Below are 16801 nucleotides of genomic sequence, written 5' to 3' on the forward strand. Positions count from 1 at the left end.
CACACCCATCCTATGAGGTGGGGCCTCGTGTTTAACCCCTTATTCATATAATGAAGCAGGTCAGACTCAAGCTATTAACACTCCTGTCGTCCCTCAGCAACTAAACAAGGAGCCAGGCTTTCCCACATCACCCTGACAACTTGCCATGTCCAGACAGACATAATTCCCACACCGCTAAAGTCAGTACAACAGAACTTGCCCAATTCAGACTCATCTAGGAGGTGTTGAATTCAGTTAGAATTGGCAAGAAAAATGGATTTTAATCATATTTCTAAAGAGTTTTTTTCTTTAACTCTCAAGAAGTACTCTGGCTGCAGCCTGAAGGGCTATTAATCCTGCCTTGGCAAATACTTACAGATAATGGCTTGGGCTGGCTCATCAATTTCTTAGATACAACTGTGCTGCTCTGATGATTTGTTTTCAGGTATCACGAGCAGCCCCTTTTCCTGAGTATTTGAAATGTTCCTTTCGTGGTTGTGTCTGCATTAATTTCTCCCCGTCAGCGGACTGTTTCTTTCCTAAACTGGTTATTGGTGACCCTGGGCCCAGCCCAGGATGATGTTTCACAGCACCCTGAACAGGTGCTGGGTGTTGGTGGGGTGTGGTGGACGCTGGGTCTCTGTGGACCACAGCTGGTCCCACTGGTGCTGCCTCTGTGTGGCGCCATCCCAAGTACCTTGCTCGGAAGTGCTTGTTGTGGAAACCTGTTTTCTTGTTTGTTTGTTTTTTGTCTTGGGCAGCGGTCATTGCTTTATTATAGCCACGTGGGAAGAGTGGAGTGCCCACCCATGGAAGATGAGCCACAGAGCAGAGCTTGTGACTGAGCCATTTCAGGGCCACAGCAGAGAGCTGGAGGCTGAGGATGGGGCAGGCCTAGGGTGCCCTCAGGGAGGGCCTTGTCCGTACCACCCCATTATTGTGTCGTATAAACGAAGGGCTTCTGTCGCACACCCTGGGTACTGACAGCTCCCTGAGTCTAATCTCCTCCTCGGGGACTCCCCTCCCCCTCCCTCCTGCCCACCCACCCAGATTTCTCTGTACTCTTGGGAGCTGGTCCTGTGGGGAGCCAGGGAGGGTTCCTGAGGTTACTTGGTTTTCACAGCTCACAGGTTTTCTTGATTGCATGTTTTGTAGATCCACATTTTTATCCCTATAGCTGTCATTTTTCCTGACCTGCTTTTTCAGTCACTCAAGACAGTATTACCGTATTGCTTTGGAATTGCTCGGGCTTTTTTCCTTCATAAAGTTTCCATCAACCGAGGGAGAATCATAAATAATGAAAAGAATGGAGACCCACAGCCGACTCTACCCAGGCTCTTGCCGGTGGGCAGGGCCTGGCCCTCAGGACCTGATGATCAGCCTGCCTGCAGTGGCCTCCCCTGCCCGCTGTCACCCTGGGTGTTTGCCACTCACCGTGAAGTCTGCCCTCCCAGCCCTGGGGAGGAACAGGTTTTTTTTTTTTTTTTTTTTTTTTTTTGCGGTACGTGGGCCTTTCACTGTTGTGGCCTCTCCCGTTGCAGAGCACAGGCTCCGGACGTGCAGGCTCAGCGGCCATGGCTCACGGGCCCAGCTGCTCCGCAGCATGTGGGATCCTCCTGGACCGGGGCACGAGCCCATGTCCCCTGCACTGGCAGGTAGACTCTCAACCACTGAGCCACCGGGGAAGCCCCTAGGGGTGAAACAGTTTTGTCCTCACTTTTACAGATAAAGGAATGGACACAGAAAGATTGTTCCCTACCTGAGATGGCACAGCCTAAAGCCACGGGTGGATCTGAGTGTAGATTTAGCCGAACCCACAGAGTTTTTTTTTGTCAATACTTGAAGTGTGTGAAGTACTAAACTTAGCTGGTTAATGGCAGTGGATCGCAGGAGCACGGTGCATGTATAGGGTGGCTTTGAATGGCCGGCTAGAACTCCTCTCTGATCTGCGTCTCACGTCAGGCTCCTGACCGTCCTCATCCCCCAGGGCCTCCCCCTTTGGCCACACCCTACCCCCACCCGGTGGCCAGGCCCCAAACCACAGAGTCATCTTTGACTCCTCGTCTTCTGTCATCCCCTCCAGCCAGTCCATTAGCAAGCCTTGTATCTCTCTCTCTTTTTTTTTTAATTGGACAAATTTGACTGTGACGTGTAAATTTAAGGTGTACATTGCATTACTTTGATACATTTATATTTTGTAATATGGTTGTTGTCTTAATGATATTTATCACATTACATACCTAGAGTACAATATTATTGTCTGTGTCCAATAAGCTGTACGTTAAACCTCTATGGCTATTTTACTACTCGTCATAGTGTGTACCCTTAAATACCATCAGTCTTACCCCCCACCTTCCATCCCCTGGTAACCACCATTTTACTCTGTTTTTTTTTTTCCCCCACATGTTTGATTTTTTTTAGATTCCACGTATAACTGATATCATACCACACTTGTCTTTCTGTCTGGCTTATGTCACAGCATAATATGCTCAGGGTCCATCCATGTTGTCACACATGGCAGGATATCCTTCCTTCCCGTAGACCCACCATACCATCCAGCAATTCCACTTCTGGGAATATACCCAAGGGAAATGAAAACAGGAATTTGATGTGATATAAGCACTGCCATGTTTGTGGCAGCACTGGTCACAGTAGCCAAGATATGGAAAGAATCCCAATGCCCATCAACAGATGAATGGATAAAAAGCCTTGTCTTTTTTCCCTCCAAACTGTATCCTGATGTGACCTCTCGCCACCATTGCTCCTCCCCCAACAGCGATGCAAACCACCGTTGTCGTGCACCTGGGCCACTCGTGCCCCCCTCACTGCTCCCTCTGTTTCCATCTGCACTCCTCCCAGGACAGCTCAGTGAGCAGCTGAAACACCCCATTTGCTTCCCATCACTTGAAGAATGACATCTGAACCCTTACCCAGCTCCCCCAGGTCCTTCATGACCTGGCCTCTGTCTTACCATATCTTAACCACATCTCTCTCTCCACCACTCTGTCTGGCCACCTCAGTGTGCTTTTCTCCCTCCAGCATTCCGAGCTGGTCCCACATCTGGGATTTTGTGTGTATGGCCTTTCTCTGCTGAATGTTCTTCTCCCAGAACTTTGCATGACTGGCTCCTTCTCATCCTTTGAGTCTCAGTTGAAAGGTTCCCTCTGATACCACACAACAGAGCCGGCCTCACCCTCAGTTACTTTCTAGTCCATTGCTCTGCTTTCTTCAGACTGATTATTGGGATCTGATGTCATCTTTTTTTAATTGCTACACAATACGGTGCTCCCTGAAGGCAGTGACTGTGTCTGTCATGTTCCCTGCTGAGTTTCCAGAATAGTATCTAACATGTGATGGATATTTGTGAGTGAAAGAGTGAATGATCAAATGGAGTAAAAGGTTCTCAAAATATGCCAGAGTAGCTGCTGGGTGGAGCTTTGGGCTTCTTTTAGTCCAAAATCTCTTGGCGGCTGTGTGAAGATCCCGTTCTTCTGCCCAATGAGGAGGATGGCAGGCTCTTCTGATTGTCCTTCTGGGAGCCCAGGGAGAAAATAGAATCATGATACTGAATACAAAGATGCTAGTGACTGCCCAGATACTGATGTGTGCAAACACCCTGCCCAAAAGAGGCAGGAGAGGGGAACGGGAGTGACCAACACTACGTTCATCCATCCTTCCTTCGTTCCTTCCTTCCTTCCTTCCATCCATCCATCCATCCATCCATCCATCCGTCCGTCCGTCTCCATTCATCAGGAATGAACTGGGTGCTTGTTCCTCTCTAGGCCCTAGAGAAGTAAAGATGTATTAGGCAAAGTCCCTGCCATTATAGAATCCCCAGTTCTGAAGGGGAGATGGCCCAGTCATGTTAAGTGACCTGATAAAGGTAGGCATGTACAGAGCACCACGTGGGCATACAGGAGGGCATCCGACCTCGCCTGGGCAATCGGGCCTCCGGAGGAGGTGATGGCTGAGCTGCGTCAGAGAAGCGTGAAGGGTACCTGGCACAGAGAACAGTGTGGGCAAAAGCACGGAGGTAGGAGTGAGCCCTGGTCGCCCCCCCTGCTTCACACACCTGTAGCAAACTCCACTCATCCTGCGGGCCTCAGCTCCTAGGTCACTCCCTCAGGAATGCCTTCCCTGATGCCCTGGAGCTGGCCAGGGCCTGTGATGTGTCTCAGCAGCACCACATACCTTTTATTCTTGGCTTTCACCACAGATATTGTCTAATTTTGTATTTGAAAGATGATTTATTTAACCTCTCTCTCCCCCAGTAACCTAGGAGCACCTTGAAGTAGGAACTATATATATTTTTTTGGCCGGCTATTTTATACCCAGCAGCTTGCACAATGTCTGGCACAGAGAAATGACTCAGTAGACACTTGGGTATCGAAAGGCAGGTGGGTAGGGACGAGGATGAGGCAGGAGAGGTGATCAGGGCAGGTCATGAAGGTCTCTGTGTGGCCCCTGAGGCACTTGACAGGAAAATAACAGAAGCGTGAGTTTATCACGTCTATGTGAACCAACGTGATTGAGTGCCTTGGGGAGTCTTTTTTTGTCTCAGTGGATGGAATAGTTTTGTGAGCCAATGAAATAAAGAATCTCTAAGGACAAATGAACTCCCATATGCAAAGAGCTTTCAGTTCTGGAGAAAAGGGTTAATGAACTTCACCATCGGCATACACGTACCGTCGTGCCAGACTTCGTGCCCAGCCCTGGGGGTGACAGACACAAACAATTGAAGACCCCTGCCTCTCCATTGGGAGGGCAGGGCCAACCTGCGATCCTCCAACAGTGAGCAAACTTGGACTGCTGAGGCGGAGGGAAGCTCAGAGAGCCCAGAGCCAAGGAGAGCCAGCAGTTAAATTAAACGTGGCTGTCCACAGAACTGTTATTTTTATTGGTCCTTACCCAGAAACCAAGCCTAAACTTAAAGGCTGCCGGTGGGCATGTCTCTCAGTGGAAATGTGCACAGGCCTTTTCCAAGTACAGCCGAGGGCATTTAGCTGCCTGGTATTGATGCTTTTTTAATGAAGGGGCTGTTTCTCAGCTTCAGCTGAGGCAGAGGTTTTATCATTTCAGTTTAGTGTCACCCTTGGGAGTCTCTTCTCATCTTGTCCAGGCCCTGTTTTGCTAGAGCTGTTACTTTATATCCCTGGCAACCTACTCCCATGCCTAACAGCTAGTATGCTCAGTAAACGCTGGTAGAAAGAAAGGATGGAGTAGAGAAGAGATAGTCCTCGGGAAGATGGAGGAGATGACGTTGCCAAGTTTGAAGGCACTGTCCCCACACTGATAAAGAAGCAGATTTGTGAGATGTATCTTTGCATCCCATTCGGCCATCTTCACTGTGCCTCTCCCTTTGTACCCCTCTGCTCCCCTGTGCCTCTCGGCCCCTAAACACAGGTGGGGGAAAGGGAACCTGTGACCCAATTTTCATTGTTCTTGTGTTCCCTTTTTCCCCTGGGTCTTGGCTCAGTTCCACGGCTATATAAGCACGTAAGGAGGTGGGGGAGGGATGGAGCGTGGCTGGAATCTGAAACTGAGCCAGTGAGGACCATAAGAAAGGAAACTGCTTCATGACGACAGGTGCCTGAGTCTCAGGAGAATCATGTTGCATCTTGTCAAGGCTCCTGACTTAAAAGCCCGGGGGAACAAACGGATTTTCCTTTCACAAAATCTCCCTATTCTGTTTGGGCGATGACCCTTCTTCTCTCCCAGCTTTGGGACTATAGAGTATTTGAGAGTTGTTTCATGCTTTCAAGACGAAACTACATGGCAACCGAACTGGACTGATTCTGCTGTTTCGTTAACTTCAGTCGGCAACAGGGCTTGCTGAGTTCTGGTCCCCGTGCTTGGGGTGCCATGGGGAGGATGGAGATGGGCTGGACATGGTGCCTGCCCTCGAAGAGTTGGCAATCTTCAATCTTAGCTGCTGCTTACTTATGCCATCTGTACTCTGTGAGCAGCACTGAAGTGGAAGTTCAAGGGCTCCCAAGCTGTCTATATCTGTGTGCCAGATGTCTGCCGTGCGCAGAGCGGGAAGGTCTGGATACGACCAGAGGCAGAGCCCAGGGGTGAAACGCTGTCTTCCAGACCAGGATGAGAGAGGCGCTGTGGGGTGGAGAACAGAACAGGGATTCTTCTCTTTCTTCCACTGTGTCATGACTCACGGAGGTGTTTGTTGGCTAATTGCTTCTCTGTGAGAAGTTTGGAAATTACACAGCAATTTTGTTGACAAAGGGATGAACTTCAACTTGCTGTTTTGCCAAAAAATGGTTTTGTTCTTGTGGCAAGCTCAAGCCTTGCTTATTGAGATAGAACCTTCAAACTAGCATCTCGAGTGGGAGTTGCACATTTTGTTCTAGAAAGTATTGCTTCCATTTCTGTTATTCTGAACGATGACCCATCTCCACGTTGGTTCCATTTCTCCACGGATTCCCAGCTAAGTCAGTGAGCAAAAAATGTCCAGTGTCCAGGTGTTAGAGTGTGTTCTTATACCCCGGCTGATTCTTTGGGGAGTGGAAGTCTCCAGCCAGCTCGTGGCCTCTGTCTCATTCCTGTCTCACCACTGGGGTGTATTTTGCCCTCCTTTTCCTCCTTTCAGCTCACACCGTGGAGCTCTCCTTTGTAGCTACAAAGCCCTCTAACTCAGGGCTTCAGAAAGCGTGTTTAGAAACTTAAGTTTTTTAAAGCTTACCCTCAATTTCTGTGCTTATCTTGTTACTAAAAATTAGTGTACATTTGGATGTTTTTGTCTCAGTATGAGATGATACATCGGATGAACTTTGAGGTTGAGCGGACATCCAAGCTCCGGGGAGAATACTTCCTTTGTAAAACCTTGTCCACTTTGCGTGGCTTCCTGAAGTCAGCCCCTGCTTTTCTGGGTGACTCAAGTCACAAGCAGGTCTGGCTGGGTGAGGTCCCTGAGGAGGCACTGAGAGGCAGCCGCACAGTCCTCCAGGTCCTGGAAGTGAAGATGACCTTGTTGGTGTCCCACTGCCCTGGTCACTGGTACTGAGGCCCTCAGCTGTCACGTTGTGGCAGGTGTCAGAGAAAGAAGAGGGTGGCCACATCCGGGGAATTAACGTGTCGGCTTCTAGGGTTAGTGCATTCAGTGTGAGATAGGAGCTGTCACTACAGTTTTGAGTCTGGAAGCTGAAAGGCATCTCTGCTTGCTTCCCCCAGCTAACCAGAGAATTAGAAGATGCTGTTGAGACAGGGTGGCTTTGAAGGTTTTTAGTTTTGTTTTCTTCCAGTTTGATTCAGAGGGAGTATCAAAGACTATGATGGGACAGGGGGAGGGATGGGAGGCCAGGGAGGGGTGGCAATGCCTTGGCGCTGTCAGGAGCAGACCCTCTCCTCCCCTCCCTGTGCCTGCATGGCTGTGCTCCGGCCCTGTTTCTTTCCCTCCCCAGTTCTCCAGTGCATCCTCTTGGCCACGTTCAGAGTGCTCTTCCTGGCCTCCTCTCCTGACACATGGACTGTGCTTCTCCTCTCCTCGAGCAAATGCAGTAGCTGCTTCCTGCTTCTACTTTGGACCAGAATCCAATTTGAATTTGAAGCCTCTTTCCTAATCTCTATCTTTGCTCCTGGTCTCCCACATGCCTCATTCTTTCCAGATCCTCAGAACTTTGCACTGAGTTGCAAGGTCACCCCGAAGACATCTCCCCACTACTGTTTTCCATCTCTCAAGCCCTGCAGTGCTCAAGGTCACTTGCCATGGTCCACCACGTAATGGCGGCCAGTCTGGCGGCCAGTCTGGCAACTCTCTGAGGACAGGGACCGTGACCTTGCCACTTCTTTGTGTATCTCTCAACATGTAGTCTCTACCAAAGCAAAAGTGAATGGCGTGACAGGCTAAGGATAGCCAGAAGGGTGGGGGTGATGGTGGATGAGAAGAGAGGCAGGAGGATTAGCAAACTTCCTCTAAGAGGATGATAGGTTTGACATCCTGACACCATTATTTTTATCTTTCTTTACAAATGCCTTGGAGGAAGCTGATCCGGTGACTTGTATCCAAAAGTAGGAACAAGCCCATTTGGGAGACAGATACTCCTCATCTTGCAAATCCATGAGAGATTGCTGAGGAAATGAAAAACATGCAGCCGACTCACACTGATAGAACCAGTGGGGTTATGAAGTTAAATTTTCCTAATGAATATGCAGGAGGCAGGGATGTGACTTCAGATTCCTGACACTGCTCGGGACTTCAGTCACAAGCCCTGGGAGGTTTGTAGGAGTAGAAGAAGGAGCCCCTCCCTGGAGAGGAATCCACATCAGTCTTGAGGTCGGGTCTTCTGTTGGCTCATGAAGGCACAGTGTATCTGAGTTGGAGGAAAGCCTAGAACCCAACTAGTCCAGCGCCCCCTGGTCCCCACTCCCGCCCTGCAAAAACATTTACAGATGTGGGAACTGAGACCCGAGAAGTCAGATTATTCCGAGTGGAAACAAGAACCTGAGTCACCTGACTCCCAACTGAGAGCTTTTCATGGGAGGGTGGTAGATGCTTCTGGACACCAGTTCGCTTAGAGAAGCATGTAGTGTCACCAGCCTCAGCAGAAATCCTGGGTGGGGGGCTCCAGTTAAATAGAGCTACCCACGCATTTCCCCTGGTTCACATGTTTTTTTCTCTTTTCCTGCCCGTTTCCTGACCTGCTTTTGGAGACTCTTCCGTGTTCTCCCTCCCGTGTGGCACGGGGAGCCCTCTCTGGGCCCCCGAAAGATCTGACGGATGCTGCGTTTCTGTCACCAGCCTCTACTGCATGTCACGGTCACAGTGCTCCCTGGGTCCCCCGCCCTGACACACATCCTGTGCCATTCAGTGGGAGAGATGATGCTGGCTACTGCTTCACAGAGAAGCAAAATCTCCAGCCCTCTCTGCCATACCGAGACCTAAGGATGCAGGGTTTTTGAGGGCGAGAGATTTTGAGGAGATGGCTCTTTCAGATGAACTTGATGACATGATAACAATATCAATAATGATGATGATGACGACGATGATGATGGAGATAAAATAGCTAATGTTTATTGAATGCTGTTCCATGCCAAGAACTTGACCTATATTATCTCACTTAGTACATAACCCCAAAAAGGTCAGTAGTATTATCCCTGTTTTCCAGAGGAAAATGTGGAAGCTCAAAGAGCTGAGGTGACTTGTCTCATGCGTCCAGGACACACCTGACCTACCCTGGGCCTCTTGGGCAGAGCAGAGGTCCGAGGGGTGGAGACCTCTAGCCCGCAGCCCTTTTAGATGCAGCCTGTGGGTGTGGCTGTCACCTTAAGAAAGGAGGTCGCTCAGTGACCCTTCTGCCCTCTGGTCCTGCTGCAGTTAATCAGTTGGGAGGGAAAGCAGAACAGGCTGTGCCCTGCTGTCTTCATCATTCTCTTTAGGAAGCTTTTCCTGGTGTATCCTTATTGTTTTGATTTAATTCATTTCAGCAAATACCTGCAAGGACTTCCCCAGCTGCTGGGGAAATGACAGCTTGTTACCTAATAAGAGTATCTGATGAGGACTCAGGAAACATTAGTCAAGTCTAAGCTTTACTTCATATTCTCCTGGTAACCTCGGACGGATCACGTGATCTCTGAGTCTCAATTTCCTCATCTCTCAGAGAAAGCTAATGATGCCAGAGGCACTGTTAGTGTCCTTGCTCAGTTTCTGCACTTAGGTGAGGGCGGATTGAGGGACGACGAGCCCTTGACACCCTAGAACCTTAGGGGTGGCTTATTTTGTCCCTAACAAGACACCTTGTGGTGAGACAGAGTGTGGCTTGTGGGGAGGGATGGCGGAGAGGAGCTGAAGGAAGGCGTCGGGGTCGGGGGAACTTCTACGGGTCCTTAGTGGGGCTCAGGTGTCATCAGCTGCTGGGAAACAGGTTAACCTAGGGAGCGGGACAGGAACATGCAGAGGCCTTCTTGGTGAGGAAGAGGGAAGAAGGCCAGATGAGGAGTTCCTGTGCTAAACGTTCTGTGAGCATTTTTATTTCGTTTGCCTCAAAGTGAGCACCCTTTGATGCAGGTACATCGTTGGCTGCGGATGGGAGAACCGGACCTAACTGGAGTGTGGCTGAACTGGGATTAGAGCGAGGGCTGTCTGACTGTGGAGCCTTTGCCCCCAGCCCTGAATGGCACTACCCTGTGGAAGCAGGAAGGGAGAGGGGTGTACGTTGGTGAAAGGATCGTGGGATGCGATTTTTCACTCATCAGATGGGCAGATATTTTAAGAACCAAGCATGCTTACCTTGGAGGTTTATGGTGAGGTTCAGATGAGCTCGTGGGTGCAAAGCTCTACTTCCAGCAGTTACTGTCCTCGTGTTTCTGCCATTGTCCTCATCAATGGACGTCCACTTTCATCATGGTTGAGCAGCAGTGAAGGGGGCCATTTCTTCTGTATGGCTATGCACCTGGCTTTGTCTTTCTTTGCTCCCATGTGAAAGGTAAGGTTCTTCCTCCCCAGTGTAGAGGGCAAAGGTGCTCTTAGTGTTCGCTCAGACCCTGACCACCCCTCCCTGCCCCGTCTGTCAGCAGCCCCCTCCCTCCTTCTGGGGTGGGAAAGCCAGGAGGGGAAGCAGTTTGACACCCGTTACAGATGGCGAGTGGGATCGTTTCGCTGGAGCTGAGCTTCTGCTTTGGGGAAATGTCACTTTCCTGCTCTTGCCTCCCAAATGCCTCAGAGCTGTGGTTTGTCACGGCCCTAAATTTAAATCTTGGTTTTTCCTTTTTAGTAACTTATGGGTTCGTTCTGACAGCTACCGTTAGGTCCACTTCACAGGTGCTGTCCTTGGTCGGTGTGGGTGTGTAGGAGGCGGGGGTGAGGGTCGCATGGGGGCAGTTCTGGATGGTCTCGGGGGTGCTACTTAGGGAACCCTCCAACGTGTGACCTCCTTTTGTGGTTTGTCACTCTGGATGCCGAAGGTCCCTTCTGTTAGAATCGCGTATTTGGTTGCCTTCTAGATAGAAGGAAACTTCATTTTTCTTAATACCAGTTGTACTGCTTTGTTCTGATTAGAATTATAATAAATGCAGAATATTTGTGTGATTGTGGACAGTTAGGGGCTTTGTCTAAATCCCCTGCCTTCTGCAGATGGTGGGTCCCTAAATGGGCTCTTTGCTTCCTTAGCGGGATATGAATACGAGGACCAGTGGATTGGGGGCTGGCCTGGAGAGCTAAAGCAGAGACTGGGTCCGTGGCAGCTGAACAGAAACTTCTGGAGGAGACCAAAGAATCTAATAGAGATTTACTCTTGCTTGAGGTTTAGGGACCCGCAATACCATTTTCTCCTCTGTGGCCCTACAGAGTCTGGAGCAGAATGTTCGTTTGCACTAGTGCCTCTTTACAGAGGATTTATTGTGGGGGAATTGGAGTGACAAGTCCCCCTCTAACAGTGGCTTCTCCATGTCCCCCTGGACTGCTCCTGCTTCAACTGCTTTCCGCCCTCAGGTATTTTCTGTGCCCCTGCCACATCCGGGCACCGAGAGGGATGCTCAGGCCACTGCCCTGCAGGAGCTCACAGCCTGGCGGGGTGAGGAGAGGGGTCACCTGCTGAGGCTCCAGGTTGAATGGGGAGCCGTGTGCTGCCCCCGCTTCACAGTCCCCAGGCCCCTCTGTAGCTCCGAGGTGCACCTGTGTGCTCAGCACTGTTGTTACAAGTAGAAGGGGGCAAAGCCGTCTGGTGGGGATGGAATTTATGGCATTTTTATGGATGACAAGTGAAGTGATTCAGCACCCTGGGCTCATTCTCAGCAGTGGAATGGGGGCAGCGTAACAGCCACAGCTGCTCGCGTCCACACGGGGTGGGGCGGGGATGGCAGAGGGGGTGAGCACTGACCCGGTGCCAGGCAGTGGGCTGAGCCCTGACCGTAGCCCTGGCCGATCCTCTCACAAGGCCAGGGGGCAGGTGCCACTGTCACCCCCACTTCACAGAGGCAGAAACTGAGCCTCGAAGGGTTAAGTGACATGCTCAAGGTCGTGGAGTGAGGAAGCGAGAGTTGGGACTTGAGTCTGAGTTTCCAAATTCCTTCCTCTCCACGACGCTGCCTCACTCCTGACCGCAGTAGGATTCTTACTGTATCATTGTTCACTCCTGTCACCCTGGAGAGATGCAAGCCCTGCGAGGTTCTGTGGGCAGGCATGGCAGGGGAGATGTGGACCCAAATGTAGCCAGTGTTTCAGTGCGCTCGTGAGCCCACGCTCTGTGTCTGGCATTGGGCTGAGCACTTTATATTTTATATACATCCTTTCATTTCATATTAATTGTTTCTAGTATGTGGCTTCCTACTCTAGAATGTAAGCTTTGAGAGGACAGCAGCTGTGCCTGTTTTGTTCCCTGCTGTATCCCTGGCACCTAGAACACTGCCAAGCACACAGTAGGTGCCCAACAAACTTTAGTTGAAAGAATGGATAAGGGCAGCCCACTGAGGCATGTATGATTATTACCCCCATTTTACGTATTAGGAAAATAAGCCACAAGAGGGTTAATTAATTTTCCCGTAGCTCTAGAGCCAGAGGGGATTGGAACCCAGAGTGGTTCATTCTAGAGCTTCTGCTTTAACCACTCAGCTCTTCTGGGAAGTCAGCAGCGCAGTTCCTGAGGGTTTGAGTGGCTGAGAGATGGGCTTCCTGTGAGCCTCACAAGTGGCATCATCCTAAGGCAGCAGAGGGAAGGAGATAATTGATGAGCTTAATTATCTGTGGCAATGGCATGATGAGGGTGCCACAACGGAAGTGCTCCTTATTATTTGGCGGCACCGAATTCCTCGAAATGGGATGGAGCCTACTACAACGGGAGCTGTCCCAATTTGCTTCGCGGGGGTCCCCCCTGGAGCTCGGTGTTACAGTGTTTGAAAAATCGCTCGGCTGTATAACACACAAATTATACTAGATGGAGGGCAGCTAGCTTCCTGGAGATCACAGTTGGCCTTCGTTAATGAATTTTGGCCTGATTAACACAGGTTCTGTATTGACATCAAAATATGCAAGTAGAAACTTGGTAGTGGTGGGAGAAGACTAGGGTGAACTTTCTAACTTTGAAGTCAGGGGAAGGAAAGGCTTGTGTGAAGCCTGGAGCTGAGGACTGAGTGTGTAATGAGTTCCCAGATCTTTGAAGCTGCACCGCTTTGCTCAGACCTCTGTAGACTTGAGGCCCAGCCCAGACTCCAGGCGGCTTCTTGGCCCCATTCCATGCCCAAGGACACACAGCCAGGGGTGGGGGGATCTAAGGCTGATTGCCCCTCAAAAGCTGTACCAGCTGCTTCTCTCGTGCGCCGTTCCCTCAGCACCTGGATAACTGTCATGCACCCTCATCTAAACTCACCATCCCCTGCAATCTTCACGAGGACTTGCAATGGCTTCTTGCTTCCAAGCCCGCCTCCTCATAGCTGGGTCCCTATTCCTGCCCCTCCTGCCTGGATCCGTGTCAGTTGCTCACCCCTTGGATCTACCTACGTGACCGTCCCCCCTGCCTGGTTGGGTCCTGGCATCTCATCACAAGACTGTGCTTTTTGTAAGTGCCAGGCATATCTCTGCTCCCTTTGTCCCCAGGGCTGACCTTCTACTTTCGGATCTGCCCCTCTTTGTATATCCCAAGGAATTAGGCAGGTACCTACATTTCAGTATCAGATGCCTACACCTCACCTACCCTTGTAAGTTCGCCTGTGTTGTCATGGCCATCTCAGGACCTACAGCCTGAAGAAAAAGTACAAACGGAGAGGGGGTCCTCGTGACTGATGGGACTTAGACATTTCTGGCCATGGGCTGAGCAGTGGGAATCATCCGCTCCTGCTTGCCTCACAGGGCAGGGTGGGGCAAGGGTCACCTCATGGGGGCTCCTGGTCTAACTGGATCCCCTTTTCCCAGGTTTTGGAGAAATGAGATGAGACTTGTTGGGGGAAAACTGTGTAATCAAAAGAAAGGGAAAATGACAGAATTTGTCCAGCCCTCACCAGTTTCAGAGAATGAACTCTTGCAAGGGTGTTTTATTACTTAAGTGTATTTCTCACAGAGGTGATACTGGGCAAAGAAAATGCTCTTTGAGTTATACGGCTTTTTCGTTCGGCACTGCAGGATCTTTCATCTCTAAGCAGGAAAATCAGGCAGTAATTCAAAGTTTAAGTTACTGTTTCATTTTAAAAATATCACCTTAATCTTTTGCACTTGGTCAAAGTCTGCTTTGGCATTTTTGGTCACCTTTATCTATAGCTTCATTTTGTTGGCTCTTATGAACGTATACAGGTTTTATTCAGAAAGGCATTGGGGTTTATTTTCTCCAGCAAGCAAAGGGGGAGGGAGGAAGAAATTGGGCTAAAGAGCAGACGTGAAGTGAGGCTGAACGGCTGGTGATGGTTATCTTATGTGAGGCCACTGTGAGATGTTAATGGCTTTTTTTGACCTTGGCAAGTGTTAGCTTTGGGAAAGGAGTTGGTGGATATGCTTAGCTGGCATCTGTTTTCTCATTCTTCAGAATGTCAGGGGCAGGTTTCCCTGGTGGCACAGTGGTTAAGAATCTGCCTGCCAATGCAGGGGACACGGGTTCGAGCCCTGGTCCAGGAAGCTCCCACAAGCCGTGGAGCAACTAAGCCCTGAGCCACAGCTACTGAGCCTGTGCTCTAGAGCCCGCGAGCCACAACTACTGAGCCCGTGTGCCACAACTATTGAAGCCTACGCTCCTAGAGACCATGCTCTGCAACGAGAGAAGCCACCGCAATGAGAAGCCCACGTGCAGCAACGAAGAGTAGCCCCTGCTTGCCGCAACTGGAAGAAAGCTCACGCAGCAACAAAGACCCAACACAGCCAAAAAAAAAAAAAATGTCAGGGGCTGCTGGGGATGCGACCTGGATGCTTCATCACTCTAGAAATCTGCTGCTTCTCTTTCTTCATCTGTATTTCTTCTCCCTCATCTGTGAAGTCTCTGTTTCTAAGTGAAGGGAAGGTTGGGTTTTTTTTTTTGGTTTTTTTTTGTTGTTGTTGTTGTTGTTTTGCAGTATGCGGGCCTCTCACCGTTGTGGTCTCTCCCGTTGCGGAGCACAGGCTCCGGACACGCAGGCTCAGCGGCCATGGCTCATGGGCCCAGCCGCTCCGTGGCATGTGGGATCTTCCCAGACCGGGGCACGAACCCGTGTCCCCTGCATCGGCAGGCGGACTCTCAACCACTGTGCCACCAGGGAAGCCCCGAAGGGAGGGATTTTTAGGAAGAGGCCCTACGAGAAGTCATTGCTTCAGAAACCAAGATTCAGGACCCTGTCTCTACAGTGTGTTCGTGATGACGAAGAAATGAAGACAACATGCAGCAGGCACCCTGGGACCGCCCCTCAGAGATGCTCTGGGGCAGGAGGCCACACGTCCTCCTGCTGCGGGGACCAGAGCAGAAAGGTGACTTCACCGTTTTCTGAGCCCCAAACGATTAAGTCCCAACGAAGCCTGCATTCTCAGGAGTTTAGCACAGGAGAAAATTAGTCTGAAGCCACAGAAGAGGCCTTCGCTGGGCTGCTTGGCAGAGGTTGTGGATCTGATACGCACTTCTCACTCTGACCTTCCTTCTCATGGTGACATGGTCCTCCCAGTCTTTTGCCGACTGAGAAGTGTGCTCTCTGCTGTAGACACTTCAAATGTCTGTGGTTTTCTTCCCTCATTTCTCTGAGAAACTCATTCCTTCTTTGGCAATAAAGGTCTGGCAGGGCTTGTGGGAGGTGGAGGAGGTGCTTGTTATCTGTTGTCATTCATTTCTTCCTTCACTGAACACATAAGGGTTCCTAGTATGTACTGGGCACACCTTTAGGTGCCTGAGATGCAGCAGGGAAGATAAGGTCGAAGATCCCTGCCCTCCTGGAGCCCAGGGTCCAGTGGGATCATGACAAGAGCCCTGCAGAGATACTTTGGAGGGACACCACCTCTTTGCCTTTTCAGATGCAGAACATTGTAACCCTAAGGATGTGCTGCCTTGGTACCCTTCACAGAGAGAGCCTCCCAGATGTGTGAGTGAGAGTGGTTCCTGCAGGCACCGTGGGTGGGCTGAGGAGATGCACTGTAGTGAGCTCAGCACTGAGCTTGGTAAACAGCTAGACATGAGACCATGTAATTAAACTCTTAAGGACACAGTCTTTAGAGTCAGATGGCCTGGGCTTGCATTCTGGCTCTGCAACTCAGAGCTGGCTTTCCCTGGGCAAACAACATTTCTGAGCCTACATGGCTATTATAATAGTTCTTACCTCGTAGGCGCTGGGGTGAACATGAAAGAAGGAAGTGTAGGTAAAGCTTGTAGCCCAATGCCTGGGGTTCCGTGACTAACTGCAGTGAACATTATATATATTATTCAGACTTTATAATCCCTTTCTACCGGCGTTGTGGAGGATACAAATATACTTTGTGTTCGTAGCTTTACTCTGAAGGATGCTCAGGTGTTAATTACAGAAAAGCCCTGCAGTCCAGCAGCTAAATGATGAACAGGGAGAACTCATTAGGGAGACAGAGGCCAGAAGAGGAGCTGGCCGGGGGCCTGGAGGTTGGGTCGTGGAGGCTGGAAATGCGCCTGGAGCAGGGTTTCTGCTGGAGCAGGAGCGGCCGGGATGTGTTCGGGGAGCTCTAGTCTGAGCGGGGAGGCTGGGAAGCCAAAGGGGAAGGCGTTCGGGTGAGAGGCACATCCGAGTGACGCAAGGACTGGGGAGTGGGGTGGAGAACAGATGTTGAAGGAATGGGGCACTGTAGCTGGAGAAGCAACATCAGGACCAGAGGTGACGGGCCTCAGAAAGAAGGGCTTGAGTTTAACCCGGGCCTGTGGAGAAAATGCCAGCATTTGGGGGTCTTCGGTCTGAGTCCCCAGTAAGCAGG

The 16801-nt window shown here is 50.4% G+C and overlaps 1 protein-coding gene across 1 annotated transcript in view; it reads left to right on the forward strand.

The window, feature by feature from the left end:
• SPOCK1 (SPARC (osteonectin), cwcv and kazal like domains proteoglycan 1) overlaps positions 1–16801 on the forward strand; it is a gene marked incomplete at both ends in the record, with an annotated part of 530118 nt that overhangs the window by 415518 nt on the left and 97799 nt on the right. The window lies entirely within an intron of this gene.

Source organism: Hyperoodon ampullatus, assembly GCF_949752795.1.
Source record: "Hyperoodon ampullatus genome assembly, chromosome: 4".
NCBI classification, from domain to species: domain Eukaryota; kingdom Metazoa; phylum Chordata; class Mammalia; order Artiodactyla; family Ziphiidae; genus Hyperoodon; species Hyperoodon ampullatus.